Source organism: Periplaneta americana, chromosome 11 (assembly GCF_040183065.1).
Source record: "Periplaneta americana isolate PAMFEO1 chromosome 11, P.americana_PAMFEO1_priV1, whole genome shotgun sequence".
NCBI lineage: Eukaryota > Metazoa > Arthropoda > Insecta > Blattodea > Blattidae > Periplaneta > Periplaneta americana.
Window position 1 is genome coordinate 54,163,708 of NC_091127.1, and position 16,462 is coordinate 54,180,169.

General features: G+C 36.8%; 1 protein-coding gene across 1 annotated transcript in view; it reads left to right on the forward strand.

The window, feature by feature from the left end:
• Positions 1-16,462, forward strand: part of LOC138709007 (cadherin-related tumor suppressor-like) — a 553,993-nt gene that overhangs the window by 85,370 nt on the left and 452,161 nt on the right. The gene's annotated exons all lie outside the window — the stretch shown is intronic.

Here is a 16,462-nt window from a genome sequence, read left to right on the forward strand (position 1 = left end):
CGCCTCTAGCATGTGTTACGGGAAACTCACTAAGTTTCGCATCCTATTATATATTCATCCATGGTATTATCTTCAGGACCACGTATGGAGATCGCGAAAATAACGACATAATAGATATAAAATAGATTTTTACTAATCTTTACCAATTACGTGATTCTGAGTAATAGGCTAATATGGGGATAAAACAATCGCGACAAATCGTGAAATAGAGTTATAATAGCGAAATATGAATACATTCGCGAATTATTACTATTGCATTGTTTTATGGCGAAGTTCATGTTCTGAGTTTTTTCGGAGTTTTTTTTTTACTTGAATTTGTTATACTAGTAGAGTCGGAAAGTACCGGAACTTCGGGTGGCAACGCCATGGTCTGTAGACAACTTCTCTGCCTTGTCCGTGTGGTATGAGACTCCGGTTCCGTTTATTATACTTTACGTATTATGCAAGATCTTTTGCACACGGTACCATCTGGGCACAGCAACATCTACGCAGCACAAACTGAATACATGTTCACTTGACGTTTAATTCGTGTATTCGCATAGTGAATATGCAGACATGTTTTCTGTTTATGGATTTTGTGACGGCAATGCACTGACTGCTGTTGAGGAATAAAGACGACATTTTGCCAATCGAAGGGTTCCATCTAGCCTTGTGTTTTCCCGTGTTTACCGGATATTAACTAAAACGGCAAGCTACGAAGTGATTCATTGAGATCGGAAAGAGAACCGGTACCTGATATGAATTTACAATTCATGGATTCTATGAGAAGTAGGGACGTCGCTAGGGGGGTGCGAAAGGGTGCGCAAGCACCCCATAAAAAATCGAAGCACCCCTTTCTGCACCCCAAAAGGCAATTTATTAAAAAATACTACGTAGGCATAAATTATTTTGAAGAACAAAAACAAACAAACAATTTCTTGGATGTGAAAAAACTACGTCCCTTAGTGTATCGTAATGGATGTGATGAGCAATAATAATAATAATAATAATAATAATAATAATAATAATAATTAGTAATATTAATAAACAGATATATAGTATGCGCGCAAGTACATGAGAACATTTTGGATTTTTTATGTACCACATTTATACAGCTCGCATCCCATTTTTAAATCTCGCACCCCATCCGCACCGCCCTCTTCTCATCCTGGCGACGTCACTGTTGAGAAGGGCAGCCTTAGCAATTTGTCTTGTGTAATTATTTTATTTTCTTACTAAATTTATACTTAATTATGACATAAACTTATTGAAACAGCCAAGATGTAGTATTTTCAGTAATGTATCATACCACAATGTTCTAAAATAGAGAAATAAGTCTATAATGCCTGAACCCATTTAAATTTCACTCATTAATAACTTCCCAACCATTACATTTCAAACTTAGGTATATCAGGTTAGTTCGATGTGGATTAAACCAAACTACATTATCCTGAAGTATTTTATAGTCCTCGTGAGACACTCTGTATATTATAGTTTAAACACAAAAACTTCGGAACAAAAGATAAACTGGTATCAAAGCATATCAAGAATGGACGAAGAAATTCTACCGAAAATATTATTAAGCTGTAGATCCAAAGGATACAGAAATGTAGCCCGATCGAAAACTAGATGCGAACGAAAAACGCCATTGGGCCTAGTCCCTCTGAAGGAAGAGGAAGAAGAAGAAAAAGGAAGAAGAGAAGGTAGAGTTGTTGAATATGCTTGTATAACGCAGATATTGATTATTAAGACTGCGACGTAGTTAACATCCATTGACCGGTTCTAATCAAAACCTTGCTGAAGAACACACTGATGTCGAAGTGCTTGTAATATAGTTCCCATCTGAGCTTCGTTTCCAACGTCTTTATTTGTCTCATTCCACGAAATGCATTTCTTTCTTTTTATTATTTTCCTCTGGTGTTGTCCGGTGTCACCCCGGGTGTGGGAGCGCTGGAGTGTTTGTCTTGAAGGTAAACACAAGAGGAGTGCAGAACACTGCTGCCAGATACTGCTCCACAGTAAGGGGTATCCAAACACTTTCGATATTAATTTTAGTTCATCATCGGCTCAGTTGCACAAAATAGTTAAATTGTTGTTATGTGTCGGTGTGATTGCGATGGTCGTGTGTTCCAATCTTGTCACTAAGATGGGCGTATATTAATGTGGTACTCCATGTTCTTTAATAGAAGCTTGAATTTGTAATGACGTCACATTATGAGAGCATCGGCATGTGTTCATTGTTCAAGATTAATATTTCCAGAAAGGGTCACTAAACTAATCCAGTGGAACATTAAAATGACTAAATGAAGTAAGAAGTTGTGAAGATTACAATAATTACGTTCCCATTATGCATTATTTAGTTATTCATTGTGCTTTCTATGATATTCTTGCTTATAGTTAAGTTTCGTTTCTTGCATTTTACATAAAATATATTCATTATTCACTTTGATTATGTAATGTAGAATTTACATCACTAATAAAAATGTTGTAAACACATTCATAACGCAACTAGTTACATAATGATACTTCTATTACGCAACTAGTTAGGTAATGATACTATTGCGTATTACTACATTTATCTTGGAACACTAATCTTCACATTTTTTATATTCCACTTCATATCTTTCGCGGAATTTCGATGTACTAAACATTCAATTGCAGAATTTGCAGCATTTTCAGTATCTGAATCCTCGTTTGAACTCATTTTAACAATGTTCGTTTATTTCTCCTAGTACTGCTATTCTTCTGTTATAAACAAAAATCTATCGTGTTCAAAACTAACAAAAAAAACATAAAGGAATCTCCTCTCACAGGAAGAAATTAATAATAATACGATCGCCTCTCCACAAAATACATTTAATTTTTTACAAAAGTATATAAAACATTCTGCAGTATATTTATCATAACTTCATGTTACAATACTCGACTGGTTATCAAACTCGTATTGTAATATGAAACGTTAAAAGGTATAGGTAAAAAGGTATCCCCGTAACATGCCATGAAGGCACTTGGGGGGCCATGCTTTCCATGACCTCGGCACTAGAATGAGGTGGTGTGGTCGGCACCACGCTCTGACCGCCTTTTACCCCCGGGAAAGACCCGGTACTCAATTTTATAGGAGGCTGAGTGAACCTCGGGGCAGTTCTGAAAGTTTGGCAACAAGAAAAAATCCTGTCACCACCTGGGATCTAACCCCGGACCTTCCAGTTCGTAGCCAGCTGCTCTACCAACTGAGCTACCCGGCGGCCAATGTGAAACGTTACGTTAAATAAATAAGTTACTTAAATAATTATTATAATCCCAAAAGGTAAAATGACTTCGTGTATAAATTGCATAGTTTAAGTGAACTTGTGTAGTTCACTGCACAAATTCATATTATAATAGTTACTCCTAAATTGCAGCAATTTTTAGTGTTGTTTTTATATTTACGAAAATATACATTTAAAAATTGCTTACATTTTAAAAAGTAAACGTATTACTATGATGACTAAGTTCGGATGAAGTAACTGTATCAGGATAGACATCCTTGCTTCATGCGTTTTGTTTGCAAACATTAACTACAGTAGTTGTCGTGTGTCCCCTTAGCCGTCAGTAGTGACGCTGTACTGTCCATTCACTGATGTTTTAGCTTTGGGTTGGGGAGCTCTCTTCCCAGCAGGTAGAGTTTTAGCTAGTGGAATTGAGTAGTATTTACTTAGTCTGAATCAAGTCAAGGTCATTTTCTACACAGCTATACAGTCTATCCTGATACAGCTACTTTATCCGAACCTTAATGATGATATTCTAAGTATATTACTTACTTGTCAAATAGCAGTACTATGAAATCAGAGCCTTGAAGAGAAAAATTTAAAACTTTATTCTTGTGTGGTCATTTACCTGCTCTTTGCAAAGGAACCTGTAAAACTATTGTCGTGACTCTCTCCCTTTCGAATTTGTCTCTATATACAGAGTGTCCCGCAGCGGAATGTCCATAGCTTACCTACGTGCTCATGGAATTATTTTGAGTGAAAAAGTTCTAATCAGCATGGGTCCGATTTAGAAAGGTATCTACAGGAAACACAATTCTAAATTAATAATTTTAATTGTGATTTAATTACAACAGTATGCAACCTCGTCGTAAGGATGTAGTTCAGTTAATTCTAACAGAATGCACGCACATGGCTCAGCTACATGACTTTGGTTTATACCCATTTAACATTCAAAGTGTCCTGGCTCTACAACCAAATGATGTTCATCTTCATATCAGACAAGGCATGTGGCTGCAGCAAGATGGTGCACCTCCACACTTTGGCAGATGTGTGACTGCATTTTTAAATCAACAGTGTTCACATCGTTGGATTGGCTAAGAAGGTCCAGTGGCTTGGCCACCAAGATCACCAGATTTGTCTCCATTAGATTACTTTCTTTGGGGTAATATGATATCAGTTGTGTATGCTGATCGGTCGAACACAAGGGTCGAACTACTCTGGAAAATGTTGAATGTTAAATGGAACTTTTAAAATAAATAAATAAATTTATCGAAGTGAAAATAAGTTTAGAAGTAAATAATATTAGTTTTTCGAAGGATTGAAATTTGAATATTCGCAAGGGAAAATGACTTAATATTGAAATATGTAAAATATGAGTATATTCCGGCCCTGATGTTAACACTTTTGTCCATTTAGAAATGTTTCTATGTTTTTCTGACTCCATGTATTAATTATTACCTTCTCTAATATCACAGTGTAGAAATTAATTATGAATAGGCCTACTTGTTTTACACGTGAACGTTGTATCTGAACATCGTCTGTGTACATACACATCTATAAATAATTACTTAAACAAACACAAATCATAGTACAAAAGAAATTATTTACATTGACTTCTTGCTTCACGAGTCTCCAAACATTTTAAATGAAAATTTTCTCCTTCTTCCTGATAAAATACATTTTCTCTTTGCCTAATGAAGCACTCTTTACCAAATCCTTCTATTAGAACACTGATATCCAAGCGCCCAGCTTTGTTTTGTTTTGGCATGTTCGCTGAACAGCAGACCTGACGTGTAAACGCCGCGCTATACTCCATATATCTCTACGCTATTGCGAGTAGCTTGCAAGCTTTAGGTAACCAAACGCAAGACTCTAGTTATAAGTTGCCAGTGTACCTAATGTTACTGCTTCTGTGCTTCAGCGTAACGTACTGGTTTACCATACAGACGATCGAGTTCTATCCTCTGCACGTCGTGATGGATTTTGTGAGTGGCAATGCAGACGTTGTAAATGTTTTTCTCGGGATATTCCCGATTCCTTACCTTCACTTCATCTATCATCTGTAATAGATAAACGTAGATTGGGGTGAAGTTACGGGAGTAGTACTGCTTTCTGATGCTGCTGTAAGAAGGTCATGGGGTGTCGGGCATTAGGATGTATCAGGTACCCGTTTAGGGATTGGGCCTGACTTTGTCAGGGCTGAGGCAAATTGGCCCATTGTCCCATCTGTCAGCATCAGATTCACTATTGTCGCCCAGGCTATCTGTAGAACTTAGACAATCGTCGCATATAACATACAGGGCTCAGAATGGGCTACTGGAACTCTAAGTACATGAAACTAGCTCGTGTTTGGCTCTCGAAAACCCAAGCCAAGCAGCGTAACGTAGCGTTAAGTAGCTGGCTTGTCCATGTTAAAGGCTAGTAAAAATATTATTCAACTATTAGTACATTTTACGATATACTTATTACAATCTATTTTCTTTATTATGTTTCTATTAGTTGCTGCGTTTTGTAGGTCAGATTTTGTTTATAGTATTTACCCACGAACAGACTTTCAAGAGGTAATTCGACCTAATTTTGAAATTTTTCTTGTCGGTAATCGACAGCTTGTGTTACAGATTTTCTTTAAGGACGACCATTTATTTTTAGTGTGAAGAGAAGTATATAATTATTTCATGTAAACCATTCACGGTGTAATTGGTGGTAGGTATGGAATATTAAAAAATTCCGTCCATTAGTTTAGCAGAAATCGCTATGTACAGGATACTAAAAAAAACATTCAGTATTTTGAGAGGTGGTATTAGTAGTCTATTCATAAAAACAATAAAACAAAGTGTAATAAACATGAGTCATAAAATTACTATCTTCTGAGACATGAATAGTTGTTAATCAGCATCATACGAGACGCTTAATGTGATTATCATTCAATTTAACGCATCCTTCTGACTCCAAGGCTCACACCTTGTTACTATTTTGTTTACTGTATGTCCGATATGATACTGTATACCTAATAAGGTCAGGTCACGGTTAGGTTAGGTCACGGTGCCTATGAGCGGGTTAGGACGACCCCTTGGCACGTCGACCATACTGAGGTCTATTGTTCACTTCGAATTTTTTATGAGATGATTGAGGATGAGGGTGTACCAGCCCACCGGCCGCATGGGACCCCTCACCCCCTCCTTACCCTCCCGCTCCAAGTTCACACTGCCAAGGTGTCCAAGCAGCACAGGATCCATTCCATGACCCTTGGAAGTGCTCTTAAGGAATTAATTCTGGCAGAGATATTTATCCAATAAGAAACAAGCAAAGAGCTCACATTAGAAAACACACATCTTACAATATCAATTTCAAAGCCCGAGTTTCATACAAAATTTAATTTTAGGACAAATGTTTATTAGATTTTTTCCTTGTTTTGATTAATATTACTACTTCTCAGAAAAATGGAAATCGCATTGAGCATTTCCTGTGACATTTTTCTTTTTTTAATTGATTTATTTTACAACGCTTTATCAACTGCTTTGAATATCTAGTGTTGGTGTGAAATGAAGATGATAATGCCAGCGAATTGAGTCCAGGGTTCAGCGCCGAAAGTTACCCAGCATTTGCTCTTAAAATGGGTTAAGGGGAAAACCCCTGAAAAAAGTCAACCAGGTAACTTGTCCCAACCAGGATTTGAACCGGGGCCCGCTCGTTTCGCGGTCAGACATGCTAATTGTTTCTCCACAATGGACCCTACGTTGTTGATGAACAAATATTAATATCACGGATTATATTAATTTTAGGACCCACGTTTAGTAGACTTTGTTTTCTTGTTATTTTTAATGAATACTATCACGTCTCAAATTATTGAATGATTTTTAACACCCTGTACCTAAAACCACTTCATTGGCATTAGGGACGGTGAAAACGTGTATATTTGTAAAGACCTGGAAATCTTTATTTTTCGTTATCATAATACTTTTTTTTATTCTTCAGGTAATGAGAAAATAAAATGGAGTGGTCAGTGCATAGAATATGAAGAACGCATGCCAGCAACAGTAACTGTAATAGTTACATAATATAAGCCACTCGAGAAAATCCTTAGGAAGGCAAACAAATGTTATGATTAATTTTGATTATAACTTTAAAATTTAAAATCGTAATGTATATAGCAATAAATTGTTTTATTAAGACTCCAGTGGAGAGAACGTTCGGAGAAACATGAAGTGTAGCGACTTCGATGCCTACTGTCCCAGGGATTCCGAAGGTCATACAGTCTTTTCACATTTTACAGAGATTGCAGAACTATGTCAGTGTCAACTAGAAGTTTACTGCAGATCTTTAATGCACTCCTTATTATCTGAAGGTTGAGTAGAAAACAGAATCACACTGAAACATAAAGACTGGTAATTTGCTCATTGAAAAGTAAGAACGCAATTATCATTTCAACTTGGACTAATCAAATGCAAAGAGGCATTGTATGCTTCTATATTTGCTTGCTAATAAACATTCCTGTTTGCAAATTATTCAACCTACAAAATTACGTACAGAACTGCAAAGTACTTTGTAGTAGTAGTAATAATTAATAATAATAATAATAATAATAATAATAATAATAATAATAATAATAATAATAATAATAATAATAATGGTGGTGGTGGTGGTGGTGATGGTAATAGTATAATATTGAACATTCTTTTTGCCATAGCAGACTGCCTAAATGACAAAGAATATGTATTTATGTATGTATGTATGTATGTATGTATGTATGCATGCATGCATGCATGCATGTATGTATGCATGTATGTATTAGCACTAGAATTGGGTATACACCCAGTGGCAGTGGTATATAATATGCAGTGATATTACAATAATTACAGCAATACAATTAAATAATCACAACAATAAATAAGATGGATAAAATAAACGTAAAATAAAGACTATGCTATAAATAACGCCTACTATAAACAAAAGTATACCTAACTTGGAGTATTTCTATTAAACTCAACTATTGTCAACTTAAGTAATTACAAGTCACCTTAATTAGGCGTACATTTCAATTTAATTAATTGCATGCCATAACTTAGATAATTACACCGCACCTACAATTAAAATATCAGTCTAATCTTATCACTTACTTAAAGCAGCTGATGTAACCCGTTCAATTCCATTCCCGCTCTGTTATCTTGGACTTTTCTAATGGCATACTCTAGAGAAAAGTTATAAAGTAAAGGTGATAGTGCATCTCCTTGCTTTAGCCCACAGTGAATTGGAAATGCATCTGACAGAAATTGACCTATACGGACTCTCGGATATTTTCCCACACGCTATTAACATCTAACTCTTCCTCAACTTCGTCGGAACTTGCTAATACGACAAACCTATTTGAAATTTCGACCTGATAATGTTACTTAGTTTCCTCGTTCTTTAATTTCGGAATATTGAATCTTCTAATATTAACTTGTTGCTCTACTCGCTTGGCTACTGATAGTCTTTCTCTTAGTACTCCAATTACCAAATGGTCAGAATTACAGTCTGACCCCCTGAAGGTTCGAATGTCTACTATACTAGTGTGTCTTCTTTTACCTATCAAGACGTGATCTATATGATTATGTGTCAATCCAACTGGAGAAGTCCAAGTATAGTTATGTATATCCTTATGGGGGAATGATGTACTTTTGACAATTAAATTTTTTGATGTGGCAAAGTTGACTAACCTAGCTTAATTATTACAGTTACGTGTAGGCTCTCTTTTCCAATAGTCGGTTTAAAAAGTCTAATCTTATCAACCTTTCTTTAAATGTTAAAAAATTAATTTTTTTTATACTGTGGCTGTAAAGCTAACAAAGGTTAAATTTGCTATTATTATATATGGTGGTATGAGAAAAATTACGATAATATAACTATATATTTTAGTTCATGCTGTATAAATGGTTGTACAATACTTCTATAGAACCTTTCAAAGCAAGAAGAGCTACATCTAAACAAATTTGCTCATGTCATAAAAATCCGCAAAACTCAAGCTTTGAGCTGTTTGGAATAAAATTAATGTAAATGACTGAATTTTAACGTGGAATAACTATTAACTGGAATGAAATAATACATTTGGTAATGCAGTAATCCACGAGACTTGTACGAGACGTGATCAAATGAAAGCCGTTCGAACCGATTTGTATATTTATTTATGAAGATTCAGCACATAAAAACTATAAACGATATAAGAATGTTAGTGCTTAAGAATAGATTCATGCAGTAGATTTCCTTGAAAAAAGTATCCATAGACATTCACCAAGGCGTCCCATTATGTTCCAAAACATAGGGCATCGTCAGCTGAATGCATTGGCGTCTCTTTGTATGGAGAAGCGCCTGATATCACCAGCAGGATACGTGAATGCAATAGATGTTTCCTTAGAAGTCTCCATAGGGATTCACACAGGCTTCGCGCTGTGTGGTGAGGCGTCTGATACTGTCAGCGAAGAAAGACCTCGAACCATTTCAGTATTGCGGCCTTCACTTCATCATCTGTGCAGAATCTTTGCTGAATCTGTGCCTTTTAGAGCTTTCTTTAAGGATTCGAAGAATGAAAGCCACTTGGTGACAAATCTGGACTGTAATGTGTATGGTCCAGAGCCTTTTGTTGTTAATATGGAAACATCGCTCGCTGGTTAATTTTGGACTGATTAGAATAACATTAGTCATGTTAACAGGCGCCAGACGTCTACACATTTTGTGTGTATAGAAGTAAATTGCTCTGCAGAAGGCGAAGCAGAATAATCGGGTTTCATTTGATATGCTTCATAAATTATTTTGTGGAACAAAAATTCAACTCCATACTTTCGTGGAATGCAGTTAAGACATAGCTACGTATAATAACAATAACTTAAGAGAAGTAATATAAAACTTGCTTATTAAGAGATGAATGTCAGTTTTCTTCTGGATGGTCGGTTACCAGAAAATGTATTGAGATTTGCTCCAACATCTTCATTCCGTATATGATCTATAAATCTACATATCTCAAAGCTCTTAAAATTCTCATTTCTGAGGACATAGAGATATGTTTTGTAGGAGCAACTCATAAATCACTGCCAAACATCAGAAAAAGAACGGCAATACTTTGTAAAACTTTAGCTGCATGTGTCTCCAAATTTTATTTCTTCAAAGTTCTACTACAAGAGAAGTTAGATGTATGTAATTTTTTTCTTAGTCCAAGTTCTCGTCTGAATGAGAAGATAGATCACATCCTAACAAGTTAAAATATGATGTAGACCCTATGGGCGACCATTTAGCATAGGCCCTATTATATTTCTACTTAGGTTTTACGAGAGATTTTGTCTTAAAATTAATTTCTTATTAAGCTATGAACATTATGATAGGCATATACAAAGTTCTCTAAAATGTCATCTGAATTTTCTATAATGTTTTATTTCTGAGTTATTGTTTAGTCAAATGTCCGAAGATAGGTCTGAACCTCACAAGTGATATAACAGTTCTTAACTTATGAGGAAACTAGGCCAGAAGATAATGGGGTAGGATGGCCAGTTCCTTCCCCTCTCCATTGTATACATCACCAATTAGCTACATGTTACACTAATCAGACTTCAAATATATACAAACAACTGTTCTTCCTCTGACACTTCGGCAAGCAAGATGTACTGCCTGATAATAGATGTACTGTACATATCAGCCTAGACCATATATAGGTACCCAGATAGGTCGGCCTTATAGGCTTTGAGGTTAACAACTTTTGTCAGGTTTACTACGCTGCCATCTAGTTGTTACATAAGGAGTCGCGTCATAATTCCCATTTGAATTGCATTAGCGACTGTACTGCCATCTCGTGTTCGTTTACGGCGGACGGGTGGCGATCCTGGCGATTGTTCTTTTCAAAGTGCTGCCGATTTTAACGTAGCGATGAGTTTCTAGGATATCAGCCAGAACCTCAGAGGCAAGAAAGAGTGTATAGTTAATTTTATATCATGGAGTGCAGTTTCACAGAAATTACTTTGCCGACAGACCTTCTACTGCCCCCTTCTAATTTGTTGTCATAACCTTATTGTGACAGAAGTCTTGTCTTCGCCTGTTAGTGACCAATCATAATCTTCGTTTAAGAAAATTAGCAGATTCCCTTCATGTCTACGTGGAGGGAGAGTTGCCATATATTTTCCGAATTCCAAGAATCCCGTCAATTAGCACGAAAATATTATTGAATGTGGCAACTGTGAGCATCGGAATGGTGGGCAGAATGGGATGTTCAGAGGTGTTTGTATAATATATCGTAAATCTGCTAAGTTTATATTCAAAGAAGCTACTGAGCAGCACACGATGATACTTGGGAATATCATGGAACTCAAGGAAATAATAACACATATGGCAACATCTATTCCTAGAGAATTCTGCGTCAGAGTGTTAAGTGCTACTTTCGATAGTTTTCAATTGTGTGTTGATAAAAATAGGAAACAGGTTGTGAGACCTTACAATAAATGAAAAATATCCCTTGTGGCCCGGTTTTATAAATACGATTAATCTAAAGATTATGTTAAACATAAGTTAAACCTAACCGTGAGGTTAACTCAACGTGCCGTATTACAGAGTCTCGGTTAAGTTAAACCGTAATGGAATACGATTAGTATTACTGCTAGGAAAGAAAAGAAGACGATCGCAGCTAATAAAATTATATTATTGATTTGAAATAGCCGACGCTCGTGGAGAATCTTCATTAAGAAACATCTTCGTTCTTCGATATCAGAGAGAGTATCGTAAAAAAAAACCTATAGGGGACCAATTCCGCGTACTTCAGTAAGCTCGTCAGACTTAACCTCAAATAGTTTCTTAACGCTGCGGCTCCCAAACACAATGCAACCAAACTAAACGTTGCATGACCATCCGCGACGTAACTACATATAGAATCAACTGAGTAATGAAATATTAGTGTGCGTATTCTGTGTTGTCTAGTATGTTTATGAAACAGAATTCAATCAAACAATACAATTATTTTTATGATTCTAGTAAAATTGGGTAATATTATTAGTGTGTTGATAAATCAGGCCCCATAGTAAATCTTACCAGGAGACTATCTGCCACACACAGTACAATGCGCAATAGGTTTATAATAGATTTATGGACACCTTCTAAATCTTCCATCGTTTTCAGTATGCCTACTATCAGAGGAAAAGTAGTGCAGCGTAACTAGTAATTGATGCAGAGATTCAATAGAATGTTTTCAAAAAGAAAAAAAGAAATCATTTATCTTTTCAAATAACCTTTAAATTCAATCCCTAAAACTCATATTTTTGCACATTATTTTTCTGTTGCATGTTGTATCCGAGTTTCAATTTTTCGAAACAGGGTTTGGACTATAAAGTCTAGCCTAATTGTGAAGATTAGGACTGTTTTAAAACTTATATTCATTTTTATTTCAAAGTGGTGCACTCTATTTCGAAAAATTCTTGGCCGCCGTGGACGTTCAGTAATATTGATCACTTACTTATCGTCAATCGTAAGTACTTGGAAAACTTCTGCAATATCCATGTGTATTGCGGGAACCGCCATCTTGCACTGTTGAGCCTTGAACTGCAGTTTAAACGGCAGAGGACTGCCGATCAAGTTAAACTAAAGTTAACTCAAGATTAACTAGTACAGTACGTTCGCCTACGGGTGAGGCCAGGAAAGCGGCATGTACTGATACGCCGCTTTGTGCTCGCAGTTGTTGAGACACGCTCGACAATCAAGGACATCAAGGTCGACAAGTTATCAGTTGTGAGCCAGATGTTGCAGTATTTAACACGTACAGTGCAGTTTCTTGACACAGTTGCTTAAATATTCAGCGTTGTGTAAAATTTGTTAACAATGCAAAACGCAAAATTCACGCTTGAACAGAGTTTTTATGTATGATGCAAATGTGAAAACAGAGTCGTGTAGAGAGGCGCGTAGGCAATTTGAAGTGAAATATTCGGATGCTCCAATTCAGGGTAGAGAAACTGTTAGACGTCTTGTTAACAAATTAAGGACAACAGGGTCGATAAATGCTACAGTTCCTAAGCGAAAACGAAGAGTATTGACGGGAGAAAAAAATTGATGAAATCAGTGCATTATTTACACGCTCTCCTAATAAATCTCTAAGACGTGTTTCACAGGAAGTTAGTGTTTCAAAAACATCAGTCTTTACTGCTGCTAAACTTTAAAATTAAAACCCTACAGAGTACAGTAGGTATAGAAAGCGGAAGCTTGCGGATAGACGATTCCCGCAAGCGACACCGCAGGCAGGCCGCTTTCCTGGCCCCATCCGTAGGCGAACTCCCTGTAGTTAAGGTTTATAATACGAAGCAAAACGAAAAAGTTGAGTTTAAACTATACATAAGGTTTAAACGGCGTTTATAATACCGGTTCCGAGCCGGATGTTTTTTAGAGTATAATGTTCTTCCCATATAATACCGGTTCCGAGCCGGATGTTTTTTTAGAGTAGAGTATAATGTTCTTCCCATTTAAGTGTTAACATAATTTTGGCACATTCTATATACTTTTCCGATATATATGTCAACACAATTTTTATAGTAGGCTAGCACATACGAGTAAAATATGTTTTGTGCGTGTATCCAGTGATACCTCTGCATTTGATGCAAAAATCTGGCTCAGGGGGAAATTTGGCAGCCCTAGAGTGATACCCATAACAGTTCTGGGAGTTACGGTAATTTTCGTCCCTCCCTTTAATCGAACGCACCTACAGGCTATAGTTCTGTAGACTGCAAGCAATGGAATGGAGCTTGTTTTTGTGTGGCACTGTGACGAAGCATTTTTCCCGCTGTGTCGGACTTGGCTTCCAGAGCTTGGCATCCCTGACACTGTCCATGAAAAGAAAGTATTCTTCCTACACCCGCAGTCATTCGAAGTCCAGGTGTTACAAAGATGATGTATGACGTAATAAAAGCAAGAAGACTGCGGAATTTCTTAGAACTCACAACATGAATACAGAGCTCTTAACAAATGAAATTATAAATGCGCTGTATGGAAGTTCATTTGGATCTAACTGCCGTATACATTCAACATTTCTCCCCTTGCTATAATTACTTAATTTTAACTGAATATTGTGATTTTTCTAGTACTCTTGTTGTACGTCATTCTCGTTGTATAAATTGTGATTTAAGTATGTTGCGTGTAGCCTCTCACTTCGAAGTTCCACAGGTTGCATATTCTCGTTTCTTCCCGGTTCTTTCTTTCTTTTTTCCATGTCGTTCACAGCCGTCGTTCGTCCATAGTAAGATCTTTCAGAGGCAACGCATTTTTAGATAGGCACATGGGGGCTTCTGTGACGTAGGATCACCACGATTCCGGATCTTTACCTACAACAGTACTTTACATACATTGATAAGGAACAGGCGAAGCAACAAACTAGGACTAGATTCGGCGATTCCAGTAAAATTTATGGTGAACAAAGTATGTATTTATTTTGTGCAGCCTTTTCCGACTGCTCCCAGCGATTGGCGAAAGACGCCCACAGAAAAATAAAGAAATATGTTTAGAGTTTGTGAACTTGGAAAAGGCTTTGACAGAGTGGATTGGAATACGCTTATGGGAACCTAAAAAAAATGGTGCAGATTGGAAAAAGAGGAGGCTATTAAATAATCTTTATATGAAATCCACGTTTCAAAGTGAGAGGATAGAAGACGAAATGTCAAAGGGAAGTCGAATGGGGATATGAGTACAGCAATAATGCCCTTTATCACTTTTTCAGAACAGGGAGGGGTGAAAATGGAAGGAAGAAGAATAAAGTGTATAAGATTTGCTGCTGACACGGCGTTATTAGCAGAAGAGGAAGTGATAGTAAGTGTTATGCTGCTGGAGATAAATGACAGCTGTGAGCTGTATGGGATGAAGATAAATACAAACAAGACGAATAACATGGTTATCGGAAGAAAAATAAAGAAGATAAATTTGTGAATTTGGAAATGAGGGAGTAGAACAATTGGATAGCTTCAAATATGTGTAGTGTAATTGTAAGTAGTTACCTCTGATTGAGGTTGTGGCTAATATATACATCTACAAGCAGTACATCTCACTTGACGACATATGTCAGAGGAAGAACATCTTAAAACTGATTAGTGTAATATGTTACTAGTCAGCGATGTATGCAATGGAGGGGGAAAGGAATTGGCCGCTCTACTCCATGTTCTCCTGGCTTAGTTTCCTCATGAGCGATGCTCTATTGCTGTCACTTATGAGGTTCAAACCTGTCTTCGGACAGTTGACTAAACAACTGTAAGTAGTAACATGAGCTGCTGCCAGGAAGTCAAAAGGAGGATAGCAATGACAAAGAAAGCTTTTAATAGAAAAAGGAGCATCATCTGCGAACCTCTGGAAAAAGAACTAAGGAAGAGACTAGTGAAATGTTTTGTGTGTAGTGTGGAATTTTATGGGGCACAAACGTGGACATTACGACAAAGTGAAGAGAAACGACTAGAAGCATTTGAAAGGTAGATATGGAGAAGAATGGAGCGTTTGAAGTAGACAGATAGAAAAAGAAGTAAGCCGTGTTGGAAAGAGTGGATGAAGAAAAAATGATTCTGAAACTGATCAGGAAGAGAAAAAGAAGTTGGTTCGGTCACTGGCTGAGAAGAAACTGCCTACTGGAAGATGCATTTTAAGAAATGATGAACGAAACAAAAGTTGGGGGAGAAGAGAATATGAGATGATAAATAATATTAAGATAGCCTACATGGATCATATGCGGAGAGTAAGAGGAAGTCAGAAAATAAGAAAGACCTGCCCTTGGGCAGAACACTAAGAATGAATGAATGAATTTGACAGAAATAGTTCCGTATTTTCTTCTTGCCATGGGTTTTTACTTTCATCTATTTCTTTTAAGCTAGATTCATATTTCGAAAGTCGAATAATTCAATGTATAGTTTGTTTCACCAGGTCATTTGATATTGTTTGTCAACCACTTTATAAATTGGAGACATAACATAGGGTCCAAAGGCGCCCTTTTTTACTTAGTTATTTAACATCGCTGTAACAACTACTAACTCTTTTAGCGTCGATGGAATTGATGATAGCGGGATGGTATTTGACTAGATGAGGCATAGAATTCGCCATAGATTACTTAACATTCGCCTTACGGTTGGGGAAAACCTCATAAAAATTAACTAGGTAATCAGCCCAAGCTACAATCGAACCCACGCCCGAGGGCAACTTCGGATTAACAGGCAAACGCGCTACCGCCTGAGCTACGACGGTGGCTTCCCTTCTACAAATGCAGGTGT